Source organism: Trichosurus vulpecula, chromosome 5, assembly GCF_011100635.1.
Source record: "Trichosurus vulpecula isolate mTriVul1 chromosome 5, mTriVul1.pri, whole genome shotgun sequence".
Taxonomy (NCBI): Eukaryota; Metazoa; Chordata; class Mammalia; order Diprotodontia; family Phalangeridae; genus Trichosurus; species Trichosurus vulpecula.
Window position 1 is genome coordinate 136,879,596 of NC_050577.1, and position 27,223 is coordinate 136,906,818.

At 38.3% G+C, this 27,223-nt stretch overlaps 1 pseudogene; it reads right to left on the minus strand.

The window, feature by feature from the left end:
* Window positions 1-2,195: 2,195 nt before the first annotated feature.
* LOC118851069 overlaps window positions 2,196-27,223 on the minus strand; it is an 84,031-nt pseudogene continuing 59,003 nt past the window's right edge.

Genomic DNA, 27,223 nt, shown 5'->3' on the forward strand with positions numbered 1-27,223 from the left:
GTATCTTAAAGATAATTGTAGTCAACTATCTTTTAGACTTACCAGCTGTGTTGTCCCTGGGCAGACCAGCCTGGTAATTTAAGCTGCCTCTAACTTCTACTTGGGGATTTCCTCAGAATAGAGTTTACCTTCAAAGCAGCCTTGGAAAGATTGAATTTTCAGGAATGGAAAGAGATTTTCCTGTCATGAGAAAAGGAAAAATTCAGAATAATGTGTTGTGCTCTCCCCTTGCTAGGACTGCATGCTTTTTATTATTAATGGTCATCACTATGTAGTTGCCTTGGGGAAGGTCCACTGAAAGAAGGACCCTTCCAAGCTAGGGAGTCATATTTGTGTGAATGAGGAAAGAAATGTTTAGTTTTAAATGACTTTTTTGGAAATGACCAGCTGAACAAGCAGTCTTCAGTCCTGTAATTGTATATGGATATGACCATATGGTTAAGAGGTGGCGTGAGGAATCTCAAAAGTCAGAGAATGCAAACAAAGGCAGGTACTTAGAATTTTAGGATTGTTTAATAGGCGTGCTAAAGGAAATGTTTTAGTTTTTTTCATTCCTTTTTCAAAAATTTGGCATTTGAGAAGCCAAACAGAATTTTGCCTCGGAGACTATTGTGATTCTTTGGTGCAACAATTGTGAGAAGGACTTGAAAAGACAATGCTTAATTTTCCCCAGCAGCCCAGTGGCATTTCTGGAATTGGGAATTTAGAAAAATATGCCATTTGTTCCCCACTCAATTTGCTGAGGACTGGCAAGAGTGGTAAGTCATTTAAATTTTTTCCCCTAACACCTACAAACTGTAACTCTATCATTCAGTCTTTTGGTCTTGTCTGTCTCTTGGTGACCTCATATGGGGATTTCTTGGCAAAGATCCAAGGAGTGGTTTGCCATTTCTTTCTCTAGGGGTTTGAGGCAAGCAGAGATTAAAATACTTACCCGGGGTTACACAGCTACTGAAGTCGGATTTGAACTCTGGTCTTCCTGACTCCAGGCCCAGAGCTCTGTCCACTGAGCTACCTAGCTGCCTCTGTAACTCTCTAGACTATTTTTCAAACTTTTTGGTCTCAGGATTCCTTTATACTCAAAAATTATTGAGAACCATCTAAGAGAGCTTTTTTTTATGTGGGATCTATCAATATTTACTATATTAAAAATTAAGATGTTTTAGCATTTCTGAAGATAGTTTTGGCCTCCTGGAACCCCCTGAAAGGTCTTTGGGAACTCCCAGGGGTCCCAAGCCCACATTTAGAGGACTTACTGTGAGGAGCCTCTGAAAATCTCAGGCTCCAGGTACATACTCTCTGCCTACCATAAGTGGTTACTAATTGCACTGGGCTAATAGAGCATCCACTCTTTGCTAGAGGAGTCTTTGGCTTTGTTGGGTTTTTTTTGCTTTGTACCTTGAGCATAAGTGGCTGATCCTGAGCTGGACATTTCTAGTCTAAATGGCATCCTTGTGAGCTAGAGATGTAGGAGCTCCCAGGTTTCTCTTTGGGGGCCATTTGGCAGCAGGAGGAATTTCCTCCATTGCAGAGAAGAGCCACCAATTGGAAGGAGTACCCATACTTGGGCATAATGATTTTGAATTTTATGGAGCTGCCTGGGCCATCTGTGACACTTCCTGATCTCATCAACTATGGTAGACCAGCCAGGGCTAGTGACACTCTGGATCACAGCACCTGACCCTAGCATAGGAGGGCAGCATTAGCAGTGCTCTACACAGTGGTGTGGATTCAGGCCTGCCATAGGGAGTTGGCATTAAGCTTCATCAGTGGTAAACACAATTTTTCAACTCTCTGATGCCCAAAATAGGCAGAAAATCATAGTATTGCCCTGCCACAGAGGCAGAATGGGCAGTGGCACAAGCCCTAGCAGCAGTGTTGGCCAGGGAGCAGCAGGCACAGATATAGGTCTTAGTGGTGGTGTTTGGGGGACGGTGAGTGCTGATGTGATCCCTAGAGAATCTGACCAGGAAGTAGTGGATGGAGATGTAGGCCCCAGTAGAGATGGCAGTGACCAATGTATTGGTTCCCAATGTCAGTGGCTAACCACTGACTGAAGAGTGAATGGTAGCAAATGGCCTACATACTATAGCTCATTGCTTACTCTAATGTAGAACTGATAAGCCCCTCTGCAGTGCCAACAGTACACCACCTAGTAGTCATTTACAACTCTCTCCAAGGTGGGGCTTGGAATACTAAATGGTATTCTTGGGAGGTAGCTTGATTTCTGGCAACAAGATGCAGTTGGTGAAACCTGGGATTTTTGGTCTTGTTGTAGCAGCTCCCCGGAGTGATGAAAAGTTTTGTTTATGTTGTTTTACTTTTCCTCTTTCTTCTCTGGTGCTACCTATATCAGGCTTCTTGAATAAGAAAGGGGATATAATGTGGAAGGAGCAATATCCTAACTCCTGCTTCCACACAAGTTGGGCTAGTTTTTCCTTAAAAGGTATTGAGACCATCCTTAGGGTCCGGTTGGTTCAGGGAACCAAAGGTTCTGTTTACATTACTTTTTTGTTGTCTGAGCAGTTAAGAGAAGCTTCAGGTAACTTCTGTGGGGAGGACCCCTTTGGATAATTCAGGAAAGAGAGCATCACTCAACTGAATCAACTCAGTGTCTTCATTCTATCTTCTTGCTGAATAGCCTCCTAATATGGCCAAGTAAGGGGCGGTTTGGTGGTGGAGAGCCACTTAACAATAACAACATGGACAAGTTAATCTTTTATTATCTGTGGAATGACTTAAAAGTGTCTTATTTTGTTTCAGTATTGAGCCTAACTACTAAAAGGCTAGCCGGAGTCAGGCCCAACCCAGAACAGGGTAGTTTGATTCATACAACTGGAAATTCACCTAATAATCACATCAAAATTATACTTTGTTGATAGATGAAAAACCCTTAGTACTTGGGACGTCTTTCCCTGACAAATAGCTCATTTTGCAAAAAACCAGCTGCACCACTTACTAGCTACTCTTCATATATTTTCAATCCACTTCTGTTTCAAAAATATTTAAAACCAAGCAAAGCAAATACCGGTCAGGCTAAATGCCTAAGGTAATGAAGCTAAGGCATAAAGAAGGGCTTGTCCCCAAGTGGATCCTTTCGACTGTGGAGTGCAAATCTGTTTGCCTGAAAACCACCTCTGGAGGAAAGAACCTGCTATTCTGGGAAGAGAACACTTACAAACCCACAGAGCCGAAATGGCTAAAACCTTCTCAAATAGCTTGTCGTCTGATTTCAGCTGGAGAGATTCTGAAATTTGACAAGTATGGTTTTCTGTGCATTTTCCTGTACTGGGAATCACTGAATAGGTGAATTAAAATGGAGATGAAATTGGAATCAAATGCCAACACAGCTTTAGGGGGAAGAAGCAGAATTTCTCCATTTTTTACCATTGGTGGTTTTATAAATGCCATTGTCGTTGAATACCTTTCCTTTATTTTGAAAGCATCAATACCATATCCCAGTTTTCTTTTTCTTACATTGTTTGTCAACCTGTGGAGTTATAGGTGCAGCGGAAACTACTGAACTTGGTGTCAGATCCCATGGGTTTAGATCTGGGCTTTGCCATTTATGACCTAAATTGACCTTGTCAGTGCATCCCTTTGGGCCTCAGGATTCTCTCTTTAAAATAAGGATGTCAGCCTGGTTTCACTGGGTGTCCAACTCAAAGGGGGGGGTGGGGCATTAAACCAATGTTATCTATGTTTTATTTTATTTTTATTTATTTCATTATGTATTTCCTAATTACATTTTTAGTCTGGTTTATGGTTAATTTAGGAGTGAGGAAGGCTGCATGGTTTACACCTCTGGCCTAGATAATCTTCTAGGGCTAAGTCTCTGAGTCCATGAAATTTATACCACTTACTTCTAGTTAGATAAGGAACATGGCCTAGTATGGGCCAGGCTAATGATAAATAATAGGAAACTTGAGTATGATTCTAATTTGCTTATTTGGCCACTGTTCAGTGGTTTAACTGATTTTTTCTTCAGTTTTGCCCTCTGTATGATTAAGTTAAATTTTCTTGAGTGAGATCTTGAGTTGAAAATAATAATAATAATGATAAACATTTTTGGACATATACATATATTCCCAATTGATTCAATATTGAGACTGTTCCAAACCTTGTCTTCTCTCTGTAAGCCTTTTATGCAATACATTCCCCCTTCCCTCTCATCAGAGGACCTCTCCTCCTATTTGACTGAAAAAATAGAGACTGTTCTCCATGAATTGCTTCTTCTTTTTTATTCTATGCCTCGAAACCCCATAATGTCATCCCACTGTTCTCTCCTTTTATAGTAATCTCTGATGAAGAAATGTCTTTTTCTCCTAAGACAAACTTCCCTTGATCCCATGTCCCCAAAACCATCCCTTCTCTTCGATTTCTCCCTTATTGGAAATTGCTGGGGGTGGAGCAGAGCCAAGATGGCAGCTGGAAAGCAGGGACTTGCCTAGGGCTCTCCCCCAGGACCCTCCAAACATGGATAAAAAATGGCTCTGAACAAATTCTAGAACTGCAGAACCCACAAAATAGCAGAGGGAAGCAGGGCTCCAGCCCAGGACAGCCTGGGTGGTCGCTGGGTAAGGTCTATCATACACGGAGTTGCGAGCGGAGCAGAGCCCAGCATGGGCTGCGTCTGGACCAACCAGATGGGGAGCCGGGTGGAACAGGCCCTAGCACCCTGAATCAGTGAGCTGTGGCAGTTACCAGACTTCTCAGCCCACAAACACCAAAGACCACAGAGAAGGTTAGTGGGAAAAGCTGTGGGGACAGAGTGAAAGGAGTTCGAGGTTCGGCCACCGCCCCGGGGGGCAATGGGGGTGGTGCAGCTACAGAACTACAGCTGCAGTTGCTTCCAGACCCAGGCCCACCTGGTGGGAAGAATTAAGTGGGGGATCAGAGCAGAAGTGCAGAGCCTGCTTAAGATCTGAGTCCGGTCTGGGTTGGCGGTTCTTGGGGGAACTGGAGTGCTGGTATGGCAGAGCTTGATGTGTAGAAATAGCTCTGAAAACAACAGCACATACCCTCAAACTTGGAACAAAGTACTCTCTACTCTACAAGCAGTCATACCCCAAAGAAAAACTCAAGGGTCAAGTAGTTGGCTGGGACCATGGCCAGGCAGCAAAAATGGACTCAGAGTCATACTCAGACTTTGAAATCTTTCTTTGGTGACAAAGAAGACCAAAACATAGAGCCAGAAGAAGTCAACAAAATCAAAGAGCCTACATCAAAAGCCTCCAAGAAAAACATGAACTGGTCTCAGGCCATGGAAGAGCTCAAAAAGAATTTGAAAAGCAAGTTAGAGAAGTAGAGGAAAAAATGGGATGAGAAATGAGAATGATGTGAGAAAACCATGAAAAGCAAGTCAATGACTTGCTAAAGGAGACCCCCCCCCCCACCAAAAATACTGAAGAAAATAACACCTTAAGAAAATAGAACAATTCAAATGGCAAAAGAGCTCCAAAAAGCCAATGAGGAGAAGAATGCCTCGAAAGGCAAAATTAACCAAATGGAAAAGGAGGTCCAAAAGACCACTGAAGAAAATACTACCTTAAAATTTAGATTGGAACAAGTGGAAATTAGTTACTTTATGAGAAATCAAGATATTATAAAACAGAACCAAACGAATGAAAAAGTGGAATACAATGTGAAATATCTCATTGGAAAAACCACTGACCTGGAAAATAGATCCAGGAGAGATAATTTAAAAATTATTGGACTACCAGAAAGCCATGATCAAAAAAAGAGCCTAAATATCATCTTTCAAGAAATTATTAAGAGAACTGCCCTGATATTCTAGAGCCAGAGGGTAAAATAGAAATAGAAAATCCACTGATTGCGTCCTGGAAAAGATCCCAAAAAGAATACTTCTAGAAATATTGTCGCCAAATTCCAGAGCTCCCAGATCAAGGAGAAAATATAGCAATCAGGCAGAAAGAAACAATTTGAGTATTGTGGAAACACAATCAGAATAACACAAGATCTAGCAGCTTCTACATTAAGGGATCGAGGGCTTGGAATATGATATTCCGGAGGTAGGATTAAAACCAAGAATCACCTACCCAGCAAAACTGAGTATCATGCTCCAAGGCAAAGTATGGATTTTCAATAAAATAGAGGACTTTCAAGTTCTCTCAGTGAAAAGACCAGTGCTGAATAGAAAATTTGACTTTCAAACACAAGAATCAAGAGAAGCATGAAAAGGTAAACAAGAAAGAGAAATCACAAGGGACTTACTAAAGTTGAACTGTTTTATTTATATTCCTACGTGGAAAGATGATGTGTATAACTCATGAGAGTTATATATATATATATATATATTATATATATGTGTATACACACACACATATATGTGTATATATTTACATATATGTGTGTGTATATATGTGTATATATGTGTGTGTACATATATGTGTGTGTGTGTGTGTGTGTATATATATATATATATATATATATATATATATATATATATGGACAGAGGGCACAAGGTGAGTTGAATATGAAGGGATGATATCTAAAAAAATAAAGTCAAATTAAGGGATGAGAGAGGGATATATTGAGAGAGGGAGAAAGGGAGAGATAGAATGGGGTAAATTATCTCACATAAAAGTGGAAAGAAAAATCAGTTCTGTTGGGAGGGAAGAGGGGGCAGGTGAGGGGGAATGAGTGAATCTTGCTCTCATTGGATTTGACCTGAGGAGGGTCAAATACTCAATACATACACATACACACTTAATTGGGTATCTTACCCCACAGGAAAGAAGGAGGAAGGAGATAAAAAAAGGGGGGATGATAGAAGGGAGGGCAGATAGGGGGAGGAGGTAATCAAAAGCAAACACTTTTGGAAAGGGACAGGGTCAAGGGACAAATTTGGATAAAGGGGGATAGGATAGGAAGGAGCAAAACATAGTTAGTCTTTCACAACATGAGTATTGTGGAAGGGTTTTGCATAATGATACACATGTGGCTTATGTTGAATTGCTTGCCTTCTTAGCGAGGGTGGGTGGGGAGGGAAGAGGGGAGAGAATGTGGATCTTAAAGTTTTAAAAGAAGATGTTGTTTCAACAATCTGGCTAGCAGCTGTTGTGGGGGTGAAGAGACCAACACAAGCCCAACAACAAGCATGCTACCAGCACGTTGCAAAAGCCCAAGTTCTTCTGATCTGCTTTACTAAGGAAAGCAACTTTAAGAAGTTGACAAGTTTACTTTAATTCAGCATACAAATATCACTCACTTAGTTCAGGGGAAAAAGCCAGCACCCTGAACTTCAGAGCAAAATACAAAGTACAAACATTGACAGACAGACCTTGTCTGATTCAAATCCCAATACATAGTTACCAGAGTTTAACAAAATCCCAACATACGGGTTTATGAGCTGGAGGGCTCTTAGCACTTTATGTAGCCAAGATCTTATTGATGTGAGTACTTTGTTGTAGGCCACAGACCAAGCACACCTCACCCTATGTAGCTTTTGTTCATGTTCATCCTAACCACTATAAATATTTTTGGTACAAATGGGTCCTATTCCCTTTTCTTTGATCTCTTTGTGGTATAGACTTTGTGGTGATATAGTTGGGTCTAAAGGGGTGCACAATTTAAGAACTTAATGGGCACAGTTAAAAATTGCTTTTTAGAATGACTAGACCAACTCAGCTTCACCGGCCATATATTATGTGGCTTGTTAACACTTGTCATTTTTCTCTTTTGTCATCTTTGTTGGTCTGATGGGTGCTTTTTGCAACTTCATAGTTTTAATTTGCATTTCTCTAAATATTTGTGATTTTTTTTCATATGTTATTAATAGCTTGGATTCCTTTGAAAAATGCTCATTCTCTCCTTTGAACATATATCCACTGGGGAATGGTTTTTTTTTTTGTATTTTAGATATAAGATTTTTACCAGAGACACTTACTGAAAAGATTTTTCCTTTCTAATTCTAAGTGCATAATTCTAAATTAATTGTTTGTGTAAAACCTTTTCAATTTTTATATACTAAAAATTGCCCATTTTATTTCCTGTGGTGCTATCTATTACTTATTCATCAACTCTTCCTCTAAACATAGATTTGAAAGGTAATTTCTTCTTTGCTGCTCTAATTTGCTTATGATGTCACCTTTTATGTCTGTTGTGTATCCATTTGGGGCTTACCTTGGCATACAGTGTATGAAGTTGTTCTGTTCCCAATTTTGGCAGACCTACTTTTCTGTTTTCCCAGCAGTTTTTGTTAAATAGTGAGTCTTAATCAAGTAACTGGGGTCTTTGGGTTTATCAGATGTTGTGCTGTTGTGTTTACTTCTGTATGTGTTGTACGTGATCTTTTCTATGGATCAACCTCTCTCTCTTTAAACCAGTACCAAATCATTTTAATAATTACTGTATCTCTATTGTACAGTTTGAGATCTGGAAAAATACAGCCTTTTACATGAAGCATTACTTGATTCTCCCCTACCTCCCAGAATCCAAATGAAAAAATGTAAAAAGCAAATCTGCCCTCAGGGAGCTCACATACAAATAGAAGCTTCAGTGAGAGGCAGCTTGGTATGATGAATAGAATGCCTTGGAGTCAGGAAAGTCAGACTTGGGGTCAGGAAAGCCTGAGTTCAAATCTTATCTTACATACTTTCTAGATCTATTACTCTGGGCCATTATAATAGCAGCACCTATCTCACAGGGTTTTTTGTGAAAATTAGATGAGATAAAAGACGTGAAGTATGTGTGTGTACACTTAAGCTAGACTTCTGCACCCTGGATTGGCATTTAGTGGAGATGGCTAGCTCCTTTGACACAGGGATTACTCCTGTGGGCGATAGCAATAGGAACTGGGCTAGAAGCAGGTCTGGGGGGAGCTGCTCTTCCCAGAGATTTTGGATTTAGGGTCCTGGATTATTTCATCTGAGAGGATGTGATAGCATTGCTTTGACTTGCTTGTCACATGATACCCCTTCTTGTTCACTTATTGTAGTAGGAGCAATAGCTTAACCCCTGCCCCCATGTAAGTTAGGCTAATTTTTCCCCACCCCAGTTTGTTCTCATTTCTGGATAGGTTTTCAGAGTATTCAGTGAACTCTAATAATAAATACATGCCTGCTTTTGAAGACATGGCAGTTTATGTTGAATATGCTACTAAAATCTTTTTCCAAGTGAAATGGATAAAGTCTGCATTGCAATGAAACCAAAACAGGTAATGTTATTGTTTTTATTTGGTCATTTCAGTCATGTCCTGTTCTTCATGACCCCATTTGGGGTTTTCTTGTCAAAGATACTAGAGTGGTTTGTCATTTGCTTCTGCAGCTCATTTTAGAGATGAGGAAACTGAGACAAACAGGGTTAAGTCACTTGGCCAGGGTTGTACAGCTAGTAAGTATCTGAGGCTTGATTTGAACTCCGATTTGAACTCAGGAGTCTTCCTACCTCCAGCCTAACACTATCCACTGAGCCACCTAACTGCCTGAAATGGGTAGTAGAAAATCACAAATAGTTATTGTGTACAGAAAGTAGTTTGTTGGAGTTTGATTTCTTCTGAAAAGGTATCAAAATGTAGTCTTTTGGCCATAAGTTGTCAAACTTGCTTTGCCAGAACAGATGATTGAATTATAATAGAAAGGAGAAACTATGAATTTGAAACAATGAAGAAAACCATATAAGGCACTAATGAAGAAGGTGTCAAGGGTCTTATCACCAGAGGGCAAAAGATAACTAGTCTTCAAAGTATAACAGATTAGGGATATTGAGTTAGAGAATGATAAAGATCTGAAGAAAGAGATTGAGAGTATTAGGAGACTTTTGCAGTGAATTTGATCTGTAAAATCTGAAAAATGAATTGTGGTATTGTAATTTTAAGGCATATGTCATTACTAAGATAGAGTTGTAAGGAATGAAGTTCAGAGAGGTGAGGATAAAGGTAATGTATTTATATTGAATTGAGTGGTCTAGGTAGCAGTGTTTTCCCAAGGGGAAAAAAGTATTAAATATTCCTTAAAATAGCTTTGTAGCAAAAAACTGAAGTTGGAGCTATGCAATATCATGACTAACCTGAATGGAATGTCTGACATTCTCAGAGATCAAACTGGGGAGAATGATGGTGGAGACCAGCTTCTGGAGAAATTTCTCAAGGCACGTAAGAGCTCATCTTCACAAGTCAGAAACTCAGTGAGCATTTTAAGCTCCTACAATATGCCCAGAATTGTGCTAAGTGTGTACAATACAAAGACAGGTTTTCTCAGTGGGTAGAGGAGGAAGAGAATTTGGAACTGGATATAAAATATCCACCAATTGAGTCCATCTCTTGCCAGGCAATGTGTAATTTCTAGATCAGTTGGGAGAGTAGCAACCTTAGGTCTGTATTCTTCTCTTGTATGTAGCTGGAAAGAACTGGGACAATGTGAAAGATAGAAATGAATGCTGAGAATTGGTTCCAAGGTAGTCTTGTTTAATAGTACAGTTTGGAAGCATTCATAATTCCATGAAGCATTCAAGGAGGAAATGCATGTTGGCATGTCTGTGTTCTTTTCCCTTCAAGTCAAACAATAAGATGATGTTTCTAATACAGTTTTAAATTGTGGATACTACATAATTAGTAAAACCAAGCAGGGAATTACAAAGGCAAATTCAGCAATAATTCAACAAATAGTTATTTGCCTATTATATTTGAGGCATAGTTTTTGGTGTTGGGGATACAAAGAAAAAACAACAGTCTCTTCCCCCAAGGAGCTTACATTCTATGGGGAAACAACATGTACACATATAAGTAATTACAATGTATATTTAAAATAAGAATGGAGGAATTCAGAAGAATGGCACAAATAGCTGCTTGACTCTAGACAGCCCTCATATATGAGGTAGTACTTGAGTTGATTTTTGAAAGAGATTCTACCTAAGGGCAACAACATATAGGCAGATAAGTCAATTTGAGCTAATTTGAGGTGGGAGCAAATAATAATGGAGGTGAAGGGAAAGATCATCAGTAAAGACTTAGCAGAGTTTGTGCTACCTCAGTTGGCTTTTGAAGGAAGATAAAAAGTCTGAGAGTCCAAGATGGGAAGAAAATGCATAATAGTTAATATGATTACAAGAGGTAGCAGACAAAATAACTACTTTTGGGAAAAGAATTGCTTGGAATGTAGATTATGTAAAGAGAAACAATATGAAAAAGAGTCTGGACAGATTGGAATTAGATGGTGAAGGGTTTTATTTTTTAATTAACAAGTATTTCTTTTCTTCCCACAGTCCCCTTTCCACCATTGAAGAAAAAGAAAAAGAAAATCCTTGTAACAAATATGAATAGTCAAGCAAAACTAATATCCTCATAGACCTTATCTGAAAACGCATGTCTGATTCTCCAGTTTGAGTCCCTCACTTCTCTGTTAAGGGTGGGTTGCCCTTGTTAGTCTTCTGGACTCAAGGTTGGTCATTGCATTACTCAGAGTTCTTGAGTCTTTCGAAGGTTGTCTTTTTACTTTCTTGCTGTTCTTATATAAACTCTTCTGGCTCTGTTTACTTCACTCTGCGTCAGTTCATGAAGATCTTCCTTAGTTTCTGTGAAACTATCTGTTTCAAAGTTTCTTGTGAAACAGTAGAATTCCATTTACCATAATTTCTTCAGCCGTTCTTCAATTGATGTGTACTCTTATTATTTTATTTGCAGTTCTTTGCCAATACAAAAAGAGCTGTTCTGTTTCTGTACACATAGGGTCCTTTTCTTCTTTCTTTAATTTTTTTGGGGGTATATACCTAGTAGTGGTATCATTCTGTTAAAAAATATGCACAGTTTAGTAACTTTTTGGTGGTAGTTCCAAATTGCTCTCCAAGAATGTCTGTGCCTATTTGTAACTCCACCTTTAATGTTCATATTCTTCCACATACCGCCAATTCTTGTAGTTTTTCTTCTTTCCTTTTTTTGGGATCAAATTCACTTATCTGATGAGTTTGAGGTGGAAACTCAATAGTTGCTTTAAGTTGTATTTCTCTAATTATTAGGGCTTTGGAACGTTTTTTCACATGACTGTCGGTAGCTTGTTATTTTGTCCTTTGAAATCTGCCTGTTCATATCCATTGACCATTTATCGATTTGAGAAGTGGAAGACATCAAATGTTAGGTTGGAGAATTTTTATTTTATTTTGCAGCAAAGAGGGAAACCATTGAAGATCTTTGAACAGAGGAGTGACACTGTCAGACCTGTGTTTGAGGCATGTTAATTTGGCAGGTGTGGGGAGAATGGATTGGAAAAGGAAGAGATTGGGAGCAGGGAGACCAGTTAGGAGTCTGCTGTAATAGTTTAGGCAAGATATGATGAGAATCTTAACTAAGGAGAAATGTGAGTGGAGAGAAGGGAGAGGTATTGGTAAGAGATAACTAACTAGAGTTAGTGGCTGGTTGGATATAGGCAACTGGATTGGATATTTTTGTACTGATAGAGGTGAGGTAGGAAGAGTCAGTCAGTGATAACAGAGGTAGTGAATATGGGTGTCTGGGAGTATGATGTTACACTCAACAGAAATATGGATGTTTGGAAGGGAAATTTACATAGATCTATGAGTTAATGCTGTAGAAATAATAATTGAACCTTTTGCATCTGACTGGCTAATCAAGGGAGTGAGTCTAGAGAGGAGAAAAGAGGACCCAAGACAGAGCTTTGGTAGTCATCCCCAGGTAAGGGGATGAGAGATGGTGTCCTAGCAAAGGAGACAAAGAAGAAGCAGTCTGAGAGGTAGGAGGAGACAGAACCAAGAGCAGTGGAATACAAACCAAGGAAGAAGAGATCCAGGACAAGTAGTTAACTGTCAAAATTTACAAAGAGGTGGAGGAAGATGAAAATAGACTAAAGACCATTATATATGTGTGTGTATATATATATGTGTGTGTGTGTGTGTGTGTGTGTGTGTGTGTATACATGTATGTATGTATATCAGGAAACCACTGGTGAAGTTGGAGAGTTGGATAATAAAGTTGTATAATTTCAGGTTAAGCCAGATTGAAAGGAGTTGAAAAACAGAGGCAGTGAATGCAGTGATTTCTAGGAGTTTAACAGTGAAGAAGTGGAGAGACACAGGACAGCAATTTGAGTGGATATAGCTAGGTTAAGTGATTTTTTTTTTTTGTTAAAGATAGAAAAGATACAGGAATATTTGTAGGTAGTGGAGAAGGAGGTAGAACATATTTGGTCAGAAATTCTGCTATTGTAGTGTAGGAAAGCCAACCTAAGGGCCAAGCTAACTCTACTCTCTCCCACCCTTTCATCTTTAAGTTGTGTATTTCTCCCATTTTGAGGGGATTTCTCTAGCTTAAAATGGCAAAATAATAGGTGACACTCTGGTATTATGTGTTCCAAGACCCCTTCTGGAAGTTACTGGCATGGAGTAGCTCAAGGAGACTTTAAATGTTAAAAATATGGAGGTTATATTTCCTAATAGCATATTTAGGTTCTTCACAAAATTATGGTAGAAAGTTGAGGATGTGGTATCTTGAGATTCCTTCCAATTTTACATTAAATAAGGCCAAATGTTTTGAAATTCCTGCCTCTTGTAGGTTCAATTCTTGCTTTAAGTATTTCAGGATTTGTCATGTGTTGAGAATAAGTTGATTGGTTGGTTGTCCTTTGTTCTCAAAGATGATCAAAATGACATCACCATGTTGGAGTCAAGGTACAGTGTATCCAGCTGTGGCTGATCAGACCAATGCAAGCTTGGAAGACTCTCTACCACAGATTAGGCAGAAATAGTTCATAATGGAAATGTCTCTAAATTTGTGCATCTCATGTTTCTTTTGAGCTACTGCAATTCTGCTTCACTAATAGAGCACAGCACCTTCTTTGATGCTGGCATGCCATGCTGGGTTGTCCTTTGCTAGTGTCTCTGATGTCACACAATTCCAGAGTTCTTCAGAGAGACTGTGAGAGTGTCCATGTATATTGCTTTTTCTGACCTCCACATGAGTGCTCCATAAAATAATCTTTTGAGCAAAATGTGAGTTTGGCATTCAAATAAGGTAACCATCCCATCCCATTCCATCTGAGCTGTGTTCTCTGCAGTAGAATTTTAATGCTTGACAGTTTAGCTCAAGAAAGGACCTCAGTGTCTGGGATCTAATCTTGCCAGGTGATCTTCAGAATCTTCCTAAGACAATTCAAATGGAAACAATTCAGTTTCCTGGCATAACTGTCCCGGTTTCACAGGCGTACAACAATGAGGTTAGCAAAATGGCTCTGTAGACTTTCAGTTTGGTAGGCAGTCTAATACTACTTCTCTACCGCTGAGCTAGCTTTGGCAATGCATGCATCAATCTCACTATATATGTGGACATCCCTGAAAAGTAAGGTAAATGAACTTATCCACAGCATTCAAAACGTCTTCATTTTTTGTAACCGATGGTTCCGCATATGGATTGTGTGATGCTGGCTGGTAGAGAACCTGTGTTTTCTTGGTGTTAATTAGCACAAGCAGCAGAGAATCCATTTGTGCTTTGTTGCATCTTGGCTTCAGGGTGTGCATTGAGTGCACAATCATCTGCAAGCAAAAAATCATGTACCAACTCTCCCTCCACTTTAGCCTTGGCTTTTGTAGCCTTTTCAAGTTAATTTACCATCAGTGTGGTAGCTGACATTGATCTTGTTTTGTCCTTGTTGAAGGCATCTGATAACATTGCTGAAAAAATCGTGCTAAAAAAGCATGGGAGCAAGCCTATGGCCTTGCTTCACTCCATTGGTGACTGGGAAAGTGCTAGAGTGTGGTCCATTGTCCAGAATCTGGACAAGCATGCCATCATGGAATTGACTTACATTACTAATGAACTTCTCTGGGCAACTAAATTTAGATATAATTTTCCACAAGCCCTCATGACTGACAGTATTAAAGGCCTTGCTTAGATTGATGAACTTTGTATATAGACCTCCGTTCTGCTCCTGGTATTTCCTCTCGAGTTTTTGGGCAGCAAACACTATATCCACTGCTCCTCGGTCCTTTCTGAAGCTATGCTGGTTCTCAGGTAGATGACCATCTTCCAAGTGAAGGATCAGCCTATTAAGGGGGACTCTAGCAAAAATCTCTCCAGCAATGACTAAGAGAGAGGACCTCCCCGCCCCCCACCATGATTGTCATAGGACAACTTATTCGGGGTGGGGAACTTGTGGCCTCGAGGCCACATGTGGCCCTCTAGGTTCTCAAGTGTGGCCCTTTGACTGAATCCAAACTTCACTAAACAAATCTTAATAAAAGTATTTGTTCTGTAAGACTTGGACTGAGTCAAAAGGCCACACCCAAGGACCTAGAAGACCACGGGTTCCCCACCCCTGAATTATTTCCTTTACTTTTATAAAGATGGACAGTGGAGGCATCCTTGAAGTTCTTGGGGATGACCTTCTCTTGTCATATAACCTGGAAATTTTCAGTCAGCTTTTGTGTGAGCAGTGGACCCACTGCCTTGTAAATCTCAGTTGTGATAGAATCAGCACCAGGCACTTTGCCACACAAGAGGAGACTAATGACATTCAAAACCTCTTCTTCCTTTGGAAGCTCAGCTAGAGAAGGATTGACTTCAACCTGAGCTTATAAGGTCAATGGCTTCAGCATTGATTGATGATGGTCAGTTGAGAACACTACAGATGTGTTGAGCACACCTCATGTCCTTATTGCTGATGAATGTGTCTTCATAAGCACTGAGTAGTTGGGATGTACGTTAGGTCTTTGGCCCATAAATAGCTTTTAGGTTGTCATAAAAGCACTTCTAATTGTTAACTATCAGTGTAAAGCTGAATTTAATCTGCCTTCTTACTAAACCAAGAATCCTGCATCTCTCAAAGCTTTGCTTGCAATTTACTTTTCATAAAGTTAAATGCTGTCTTCTTGGAAAACGATGCACCATCCTGTTGGTAAACCCAGTGGAGTTCTCATTTTTGTTTAGCAACAGCTTCTGAATTCCCCCATCATTTTCATCAAACCAGTCTTGATGTTTGCAAATGTTTTGGCCCAGATCAGTAAATGCAGTACTGTTTGCCAAATCTCTGAAAGCTACCTACTCATTCACTATAAACCAAAAGGGGCTATAAAGCAGTTATGAACAGATTATTACTGTCTTTATTTTTTTTCAGATATTAGAAAAATTATATATTCTAGAAATCTTTCCTGTCTTGCAAATTTTATTCATTAATATTTGCTTGTTGGATAAAGAATAACTGAAATGAGACAGTGTATGTGTAATGGTGGGGGTTGATAGAATTAATCAGTTAATTTCTCACAACACTCTCATCTCCTGGCTGTCTCCCATGCTTGGAATTCTCTCTCTCCTCATTTCTACCTTCTGACTTCCCTGGTTTCTTTCAGGCCCCAGCTAAAATCACACCTTCTGCAGGAAGACTTTACCAATATCCTTTAATGCTAAGTGTTTTCCCCCTAAACTTATCTCTACTTTATCTGGTCTATATCTTATTTGTAACTAGTTGTTTGTGTGTTGTCTCCCTCATTATACTGTGAGCTGCTTGATAGAAGAGACTATTTTTGTTGCCCAGTGCTTAGCACAGTGCCCAGCACATAGTAGGTGCTTAATAAATAGTCCTTGAAAAAAAAAATAGTCCTTGACTCCAATTGAAGTAATTTGGAAAATTCTGTGACTTGGTAGTTTATTAGGTGAGAATACCTGTATTGAATTGATCAATTAATAGCATTAGATAAGATTAGAGAAATCCTTGGTTTGCTCATTTTTCCAGTCTGCTTTCCCCTCAATATATTTTATTTTGTTAAATATTTCTGAATTACATGTAAAAAATTTTAACATGCATTTTAAAAAAATGAGTTCCAAATTTCCTCCCTCCTTTCTTCCTTCCCATTGTCCTTGAGAAGGCAAGTAATTTGATATCAATTATACGTGTGAAGTCCTGCAGAACATATTTCCATGTTAGCCATATTGTAAAAGAAAACATGAAAAAAAACCACATAGAAATAAAGTTAAAAAAAAGTATCCTTCAGTCTGCATTTACAGTTTATCAGCTCTCTCTTTGGAGGTAGATAGCATTTTTTATCATGGGTCTTTTGGAATTGTCTTGGATCATTGATTTGATTAGAGTAGCTAAGTTTTCCCACAGTTGATCATTCTTATAGTATTGCTGTTACTGTGTACTGTGTTCTCTTGGTTCAGCTCACTTCACTTTACATGAGTTCATATAAGTCTTCCCAGGTTTTTCCGAAACTATCCTACTTGTTATTTCTTGCAGCACAATCGTATTCTGTCATAATAATATACCACAATTTGTTCAACCATTCCCTAGTTGTTGGACATCCTTTCAGTTTCCAATTCTTTGTCACTACAAAATGAACTGCTATAAATATTGTTGTATAAATAGATCCTTTTCACTTTTCTTTTTTTTTTTTGTCTTTCTATTTTTTTATTTTTTAAAAAATTTATTTAATATATTTAGTTTTCAACATTGATTTTCACAAAAGTTTGAATTACAAATTTTTTCCTCGTTTCTACCCTCCCCCCACTCCAAGATGGTGTATATTCTGGTTGCCCCATTCCACAGTCAGCCCTCCCATCTGTCACCCCACTCCCCTCCCATCCCCCTTTCCCTTCTTCTCTTGTAGGGCAAGATAAATTTCTATGCCCCATTGCCTCTGTGTCTTGTTTCCTAGTTGCATGAAAAAACTTTTTTTTGTTGTTGTTGTTTTTGAACATCTGTTTTTAAAACTTTGAGTTCCAAATTCTCTCCCCTCTTCCCTCCCCACCCACCCTCCCTAAGAAGGCAAGCAATTCAACATAGGCCACATGCATATCATTATGTAAAACCCTTCCACAATACTAATGTTGTGAAAGGTTAACTGTGTTTTGCTCCTTCCTAACCTATCCCCCTATCCCCCTTTATTGAATTTTCTCCCTTGACCCTGTCCCTTTTCGAAAATGTTTGTTTTTGGTTACCTCCTCCCCCCGTCTGCCCTCCTTTCTATCATCCCCCCTTTGTTATCTTCTTCCTCCTTCTTTCCTGTGGGGTAAGATACCCAATTGAGTGTGTATGGTATTCCCTCCTCAGGTCAAATCTGATTGGCGCAAGATTTACTCATTCCCCCTCACGTGCCCCCTCTTCCCTTCCTACAGAACCACTTTTTCTTGCCACTTTTATGTGAGATAATTTACCCCATTCTATCTTTCCCTTTCTCCCTCTCTCAATATATTCGTCTCTTATCCCTTAAATTGATTTTATTTTTTTAAATATCATCCCTTCATATTCAACTCACCCTGTGCCCTTTGTGTGTGTGTATATATATATATAGACACGTGTGTCTTTATATGTATATACACATATATATACCTACATATATACATACATAGACACACACATATGTATATATACGTATACACACACATACACACATACACACACACACACACACATATATATATATGTATATATATATATATATACATACATGCATTTTCCTTTCAGCTACTATGATATTGAGGTATCATGAATCATACACATCATCTTTCTATGTAGGAATGTAAACAAAACAGTTTAACTTTAGTAAGTTCCTTATGATTTCTCTTTAGTAAGTCCCTTATGATTTCTCCTTCTTTTCACTTTTATTTGATCTCTTTGGGGTACAAACCTAGTAGTGCTATTGCTGGATCAAAGGGTGTGCAAAATTATATAACTCTTTGGGTATACTTCCAAATTATTCTTCAGAATGGTTGGACTAGTTCACAACTTCACCAATGGTGCATTTGTGTCCCAGTTTTTCCACATTCTCCTGCATTTAGCATTTTCCTCTGATGTCATATTAGCCATTCTGGTGGCTGTGAGGTGATATCTCAAAATTATTTCACTTTGCATTTCTCTAATCAGTAGTGATTTAAAGCATTTTTTCATATGACAATTGATAACTTTGATTTCTTTTTCTGAAAACTCACCGTTCATTTCCTTTGACCATTTATCAGCTAGGGAATGGCTCTTGTTTTTATAAATTTGGTTCATTTCCCTGTATTTGAGAATGAGGCTTTTATAAGAGAAACTTGCTGTAAAAATTTTTATCCCAGTTTCCTGTTTGCCTTCTAATTTTGGCTGCATCATAGTTTTGTTTGTGCAAAACCTTTTTAATATGATGTAATCAAAATTATCCAATTTATTTCCTATGATCCTCTTATGTTTTGTTTGATCATAAACTCTTCCCTTATTCATAGGTCTGATGGGTACATTTTCACATGCTCCCCTTATTTATATATCAGTCTTTATGTTTAAATCACTTATCCATTTTGATCTTATTTTGGTATATGGTATGAGATGTTAGTCTATTCCTAATTTCTTGCAAACTGCTTTCCTTTTTTCCCAGCAATTTTTGTCAGATGTTGAGTTCTTACCCACAAAGCTTGGATCTTTGGGTTTACCAAACACTAGATTACTCTGGTCATTTACTATTGTGTATTGTGTGTCTAATCTGTTTTACTGACCCACCACTGTATGTCTTAGCTGGTATCAGATTTTTTTGATGATTACTGCTTTGTAATATAATTTGAAATCTGGTACTGCTGGGCCACCTTCCTTCACATTTTCCTCATTGATTTCCTTGATATTCTTGACCTTTTGTTCTTCCAAATGAATTTTGCTATTATTTTTTTCTAGCTCTATAAAATAATTCTTTGGTATTCAGATTGGTATGGCACTGAATAAGTAAATTAATTAGGTAGAATTGTCATTTTTGTTATATTAGCTCAGCCTATCCATGAGCAATTGATACTTCTCCAGTTGTTTAGATCTGTTTTTATTTTTTTGGAAAGCGTTTTGTAGTTGTGTTCATGTAGTTCCTGGGTTTGTCTTGGCAGGTAGACTCAAGGAATTTATACTCTCTGCAGTTATTTTAAATGTAATTTCTCTTTCTATCTCTTGCTGCTGGGTTTTATTGGTAATATATAGAAATTTTGATGATTTATTTCATATCGTGCAACTTTGTTAAAGTTGTTATTTCAACTAGTTTTTAGTTGATTCTTTAGGATTCTCCAAGAATACTTTCATATCATCTGCAGAGTGACAATTTTGTTTCCTCATTGGAAGAATTAATTTGATCTTCATTGTTGGTGTGTTAACCTTTTTCATTTTTGGCACTGATAATTTGGCTTTCTTTTTAAAACTAAATTGACAAATGGATTATCGTTTTCCCCATTTAAAATCAGTTCCTAGTTTTATTTATTAGTTGTGTTTTTTATTTGTTTATTTTTTTCTTTCACTGTTATTAATCTCTCCTTTGATGTTCAGGATTTCCACTTTGGTATTTAAATGGGGATTTCTTAGTTGTTTTTCTGTTTTTATTTTTTACTCACATGCCCAATTCATTGATCTGTTCTTTCTCTATTTTATTGATGTAAGTGGTTAGAGATATAAAGTTTCCCCTAAGTACTGCTTTGGCCACATCCCACAAGTTTGGAATATTGTCTGATCGTTATTCCCTTTAATGAAACTATTGATTCTATGATTTTTTCTTTAACTTTCTCATTCCTTAGGATTAGATTAGAAATGATATAATCTTTGCTTCCATAACCCTTTATTGAAAGCAACTTTTATTGCATTATGGTCTGAAATAGGTCATTTTAATACTTCTGCACTTGGTTGTGAAGTTTCTATGCCCTAATATGTGGTCAGTTTTTGTGAAGGTGCTGTTACACAGCTGAAAAAGGTATATTTCTTTCTATTTCCATTCAGTTTTTGCAGAGGTTTATCTTATCTAACTTTTCTCAGATTCTATCCATTTCCTTATCTTTTTTCTTATTAATTTCATGGTGAGATTTATCTGTCTCTGAGAAGGGAAAGCTAAGGTCCACAAATAGTATAGTTTTACTGTCTTATTTCTTCCAATTAATTTAACTTTTTCTTTAAGAATTTGAATGCTATGCTATTAGGGGCTTATATATTTAGTACTGATATTACTCTGTTGTCTGTGATTCCTTTTAGTAAAATGTTTCCTTGCTTATCCTTTTTAAATAGGTCTGTTTTTGCTTTTGCTATGTCTGAGATCATGATTGCTAAATGTGCCTTTTTTTTTAAACATAAGCAGAAGCATGATAGATTTTACTCCAGCCCCTTATTTTAACTCTCTCTGGGTATATTTCTGTTTCAAATGTGTCTCTTGGAAACAACGTAATATTGGATTCTGTTTTCTAACTCATTTTGCTCTCAGCTTTTGTTTATGGATGAACACATCCCATTCACATTCACAGTTATGATTACTGTGCATTTCCCTCCATACTATTTTCTTCTGTTTATTTTCTCTCTCTCATCCTATAGAGTCTGTTTTGCTTCTGATCACTGCCTTCTTTTATCCTGTCTTCTTTTTATCACCCCTTCTTTCTCTTATCCTTTTCCCCACCTACCTCCCATTTGTGTAAAATAGATTTTTATTACTAGTTGAGTGTGTGTATGTTGTGTATTTTCCCTTTTTGAACCAATTTAGATGTGAGTGAGGTTCGAATATTGCTAACCATACCCCCCATTTTTCTTCTCTTCCCCCTTCTTCCAGGCATTCCTCTTTCTTGCTTATCCATTTTTTAACATCATCCCAAAATAGTTGACTCACTCCCATGCTCTATTTATTTTAATCCTTCTAAGTGCCATAATATAGATAAAGTTCTTAGAAGCTACATGTATCATCTTCCCATATAGAAAGATAAAACAGTTTAGCCTTATTGAGTCCCTTATGATTTCTCTTTTAAGTTCACCGTTTTATACTTTTCTTGAGTCTAGTATTTGAAAGTCAAATTTTCTGTTTAGCTCTGGTCTTTTCATCATGAATGCCTGAAAGTCTTCTATTTCATTAAATTTCATTTTTTTCACCTGAAAGGATTATACTCAATTTTTCTGGGTTGGTTACTCTTGGTTGCAATCCCAGCTCTTTTACCATTCTGGAATAGTCCAGGTTTTCTGCTCCTTTAATGTGGTAATTGCTAAATCTTGTATGAGCCTTACCATGGCTCCACAGTATTTGAATAATTTCTTTTTAACTCTCTGTATTATTTACTCTTTGGTCTGGGAGCTCTGGAATTTGGCTATAATATTTCTGGGAGTTTTCATTTTGGTATCTCAGGAGGTGATCAGTATATCCTTTCAATTTCTATATTATACTCTGGTTCTAGGATATCAGGGCTGTTTGCCTTGATTATTTCTTGAAACATGATATGTAGCTCTTCCTTTGATCATGGCTTTCAGGTAGTCCGGTGAATAATTCTTTAATTTCCTCTCCTCATTTTCCCGGTAAGTTGTTTTTATGATGAGATATTTCACATTTTATTCTATTTAGTCATTCTTTTGACTTCGTTGTATTGTTTCCTGGTATCTCGTGGAGTCATTAGCTTCCATTTGCCAAATTCTAATTTTTATTGAATTATTTTCTTCAGTGAGCTTTTGCACCTCTTTTTCCATTTGGTGAATTCTACTTTTTAAGGAGTTATTTTCATCAATGAATTTTTGAACTTCTTTTCCCATTTGGCTAATTCTGCTTTTTAAGATGTTACTTTCTTTAGTATTTTTTCTGCCTCTTTTGATCAAACTGTTGATTGTCTTTTCATAATTTTCTCCCTTTGCTTTCATTTCTTTACCTAATTTTTTCTCTACCACTCTTTTTTGACTTTAAAAAAATTTTTTTAGCTTTTTCTAGGAATTCTTGTTGGGCTTATATCCAATTCAAACTTTTTTCCTTTGCAGCTTTGCTTGTAGCTGTTTTGACTTCATTGTTTTCATATGAGTTTGTGTCTTGATCTTCCTTGTCATCATCATAATAGCTTTTTGTGGTCGGATTCTTTTGTTGTTGTTCTTTGCTCATTTTTCCATTCTATTTCTTTATTTTGAACTTTATGTTAAAGTTGGGCTCTGTTGCTGGTGGGGATGGGATGGGATGAGTGCAATTCTGGGAGTTTGGAAGTTTTTGGTGTTTCAGAGTGGTGTGATGTAGAGAGAGGTACGATCACTGCTTTCCTGGTCTGCACTCTGTTCTTTGTCCAGGAAGGTCCCCTGATCCCTTGAGATTGCAATTGATTCTGATCCTTTGGTCCCCTGCTCCTTATGGTCAGGAAGTGATATTGTTTCTAAATGTCCCTGATCCCTTGGGACTAGAAGTGATACTGCTCCTCAGGGTTCCCACTCCCCCTTGACTGAAAGTGCTGCTCTCTACCCTTTAACAGGCAGTGGATTTGTCTTGTCCTGCATTCAGTGCCAGCACAGTAATCCTTTACTGACCACTTAGCAGGTCCCTTACTATTTCTGGGTTGAGAACTCCCAAAGCTGCTGCTTTTTCTGTTGCTACCACCAAGTCTCACCACCAGTGTTTCATCCATATGGCTTCCAGGCCAGCCTCTACCCCTATGTCACAGATCTCTCTTTCTGACTTCTCAGTTGTCTTGGGTTGGAAGAATGTTTTATTCTGCCTTTTTGTTGGCTCTTCCATTCTAGAATTCCATTTGAAGTGTTACTTTGTTCTTTGGAGGGCAATGTTGGGAGAGCTCAGCTGAGTGCTGTCTCTAGCTCTCTAGCCTACTTCTTGACCTTGGGTTTTATGTTAGTGTTGGACTCTGCTGTTCACTTGGGGTCAGAAGAATATCTGCCCTGAGCTTTTGCCTTTAATGTCCTTCTGTTGTTTTCATAGCTTATTTTGGGGACTTGTAAGTTTTTGGGGTTTCCAAAGTGACATGATCCTAAAAGAGGTCTCTTCACAGCCCTCTTGGCCTGCTCTCTGCAAATTCCTCTCCCAGTTTGGATTTGTTGGATTTTGTGTGGTTGAGTTTCCATAGACTGCTGCTGGACCCAGGCACTGGTAGCCTGCTGCGGGGGGGTTCCACTGTTCAGAGCAACTGAACTGTTGGTTCAACCTTGGTTTTGGTTTCCTGCCCTGGTCTATTCCTATCTTTGACATAGTATCCTAGTCATTTAAGGGCTTAAAAGTCCCATGGATTTGGCTCTCTCTGACTTGGTAGATATTTGAAGACCACACAAGTCACCAAACCTTGCCTTGCTGATCAGAGGTGTTTCCATATCGTTGACATCAGAAGGTTGATGTCTTGACTTTCAAGTGAAGTGGAGAGCTGTGCAAGGTCATCAACCTCACTCTCTCCTCCAGAGAGGAGGGTCCAGTGGCAAGTCATAAGTCAAAATGATTGGCGATGGCCCCTGTTTCCATTTAAAGTGAATAGGAGGGAATTCCTTATCTTATCAGAGGTGTTTCCATATAAAGTGGATAGAAGTGATAGAAGTTTTAAGAGGGGAAATATTTGTCTGGTGTCCAGAGAAGCTAAATGGCACCATATCTTTTTATCCTGGTTGCATATTGTTGCTGTGTTGGGCAAGATAAAACTATCCTCTTGTTAACTCTTCAATGATTTGTGGGTGTTCTAGTTTCAACATTAAACCTGAACTAATGGGGTTTTGACATTAGTCTTGTCTCTGACTGGAGTGAAAGCCATTGGATGAAATTTAATAATGCTTCACAGGAGGCATATTTGGACTGGCTGAGGAGACTCATCATGCCCTATTTGGCATGATGTATAAAATAGCAGTTTCATCTAAGCTAATCCCCTGAAAGGGAATTGCTTGGGAGGAGGGGAAAAGAACCTCTGTCTCCCACTTACCTCTCGTCAGCCAGAAAATGACCTTGTGATATTCAAAAAATTGAAAGATTTGGGATTTCTCATCAGCATTCTAGCAGTGTCCGTAGAGTAGCAGTGGCTGGAAGCAGTGTTTGAACTGGGAGCTGTGGACAAACTAGAAGCTCTGAGAGAGGCAGCCGTAAGACTCTAAAGAGGCCCACAGAAAGCTACACCATGCCTAAGTGAAGCTCCAGTAGGGTCTCATGAACTGGATAATAGGACTCCAAGCCTAAGTTTATTCTAGGGGCTACGAGTTAGTCCCCATGCTATGTATGCTCTAAATTTGTGTCTAATTTTTCACCAGATTATGTATGTACTTGTGGGAGTGTCCCCCAAATTTGGGCTGATGCTTGTACCAGCTCTTCTTAGTGTATCACCTTTTACTAAAAGCTAATTCAATCTAGAATCTAGTCAGCTAATTGATAATCAACTGATAATCAATGGAATATGCGTACCATTGGGTGGGGCCTGCTCCGCCACGGGGGGGGGGGGGGGGGGGGGGGGGCCTCCCCCGCCTTAAGTATGAATGGAGATTGTTTGAGTTTCTTCAGTGTTATAAGATACATATGTTTGAAAGTGCTACATAATTGTAATTTTCAAAATTATTATTATCATTAGGTACTCCTCCTCCTATTGCTTCCTTTGCCCTGTCATACTTACTCTGAGCTCATGCATTTGAAATTTTATTTTTATGAATGAATTTTGACATGTCATGTACTAATTTTATAGGTATACATTAATAGTAAAGCTATGTATGTAGCACTTTATAGTTAGAAAGTACTTTCACACATTATCTCATTTGATCCTCATTATAACCCTATTTAGCAGATAGTGCCAGTATTTTTAAGATAGAGGGTGATCTGGGGACTTTACTGATCTGCTTGATGTATTTATGAGATAGTGAGCTTTGATTTGGGACTTTGTATTTTTACAGTTGGGGATCAGTTGATTGGCTTGGGCTATTATGGATCATTTGGACAAATTAGTTGGCTGAGACAGAGTTGGACCGACCCTTTTATGTTAGGCCAGAGAAAGGCAACCTTCACTGTAGAGTTGGACCTTTGCCTGAGAGATGATAACTATGGAAAGTGGAACCTTTGTGGTAAGATGATAGGAGTTCCTGAGCTCCAGTTTCCTGAATAGAGGACAGTGAATTCCTTTGATAATTTTGAGTTCTTTGACCCAATCTGCAAAAGAAGGAAGTTCCTAAATTGCACAGCAGTGGAGTTATTTCTCTAGTAACCCCAAATTAAAGTATTCTGCAATAGCTTTTTTTAAGAGAGAAAGGGATGAATTGGGGAAGAGAGAATAGCTTATTGATCACTTAACAAACATGTATAACTCACTATTTGTCAGGTGCTTTGCTAAGTACTGGAGATACAAAGAGAAAAGTCAAATAATCCCTGCCATCAAAGAGCTTATATTCTTATTTGTGGTCTGTGGGACCATAAAACCAGGAAAAGAGTAGACCTCAAAATAAGGGGACCAAAAGATGGAACTTTACCCTCCACCATTATTGTTAGTTATTCTGAAAATACAAGTCCAAAATTTCCTTGAGGGAGTGGAATCCAAACCATAAGGTATTACTTGGAATTTAGGGAGCTATGTAGGATCCTATGGGGAAGGTAAGAATCACTTGGGTAGGAGGGAAGAATTATGCCAAGATTTTATGAGCTACTGTGTCATTTATGTTTTTCTTAACCACTTTCTGTTGGGTGAAATAGAGTATGCTATATCCAATACTCATTGATACTTTGAATGCTTCTGTGGGAACAGCCATGTCTGTGGAAACAGACAAAGCTCATTTGAGGTATGTGTTTGTATTTCCTGGAGGGAAATCTAAGTGGGGGAAAATCGAGCCAAAGATGTAAATTTTGACCTGTCCTCAAAATTGAACCTGGTCTTGTAAACCCATACCTGGGAATGGGGGATTGGGCCACAGGTTACATTAGTTCTGTTTGACTAGTGGGGAAATCAAGGTTGACAAAGGTGAAGTGCCTTGCCCATAGGCATACAGCTAGAAAATGGCAAGCCTAGAGATAGAACCAAGGTCTTTCAATTCCAAATCTAGTATTCTTTCCCCTATACTATGCTGCATCTTCACTTCTTGGGAAATATATAGAAATAACAGAACTACAGAGATTCCACTTTAGTTGGTTTGGAAATTCCCCCATGTTTAGACAAATCCAAGTCTTTTCATTAATTTATGCAAAGTACCATTTAACAAATTACTACATATGAAGATAAGATAACAGACAGCGCCAGGCAATAATATAGTTTTTGTTGTTTTTTTGAAAATTACTGAAAGTAATGGCAAAGCTAATCTGCTATAAATTTCTTTTAATTAAACAGCATTTGTAATAACAAGTTGTTATTCCCAGTGCAATCTTTCTCATACAGTGATTCCTGTATGCTTTCCATTTTCACAGAGAATGTTCTGGGCAATGGATTCAAGCACTGTTAATATTTCCCTTCTAGTATTGTGTTTGTTAATAATATAATAGCAGGGAATGGTAGTTGGACTGTATAGTCTGAAGAATCTTTTAGTGAGATCCATTATGATTTGGAGTCAAAAGAGATCTTCAAATGCTGAATTGTACACTTAAAATCCTTCATGTGTCC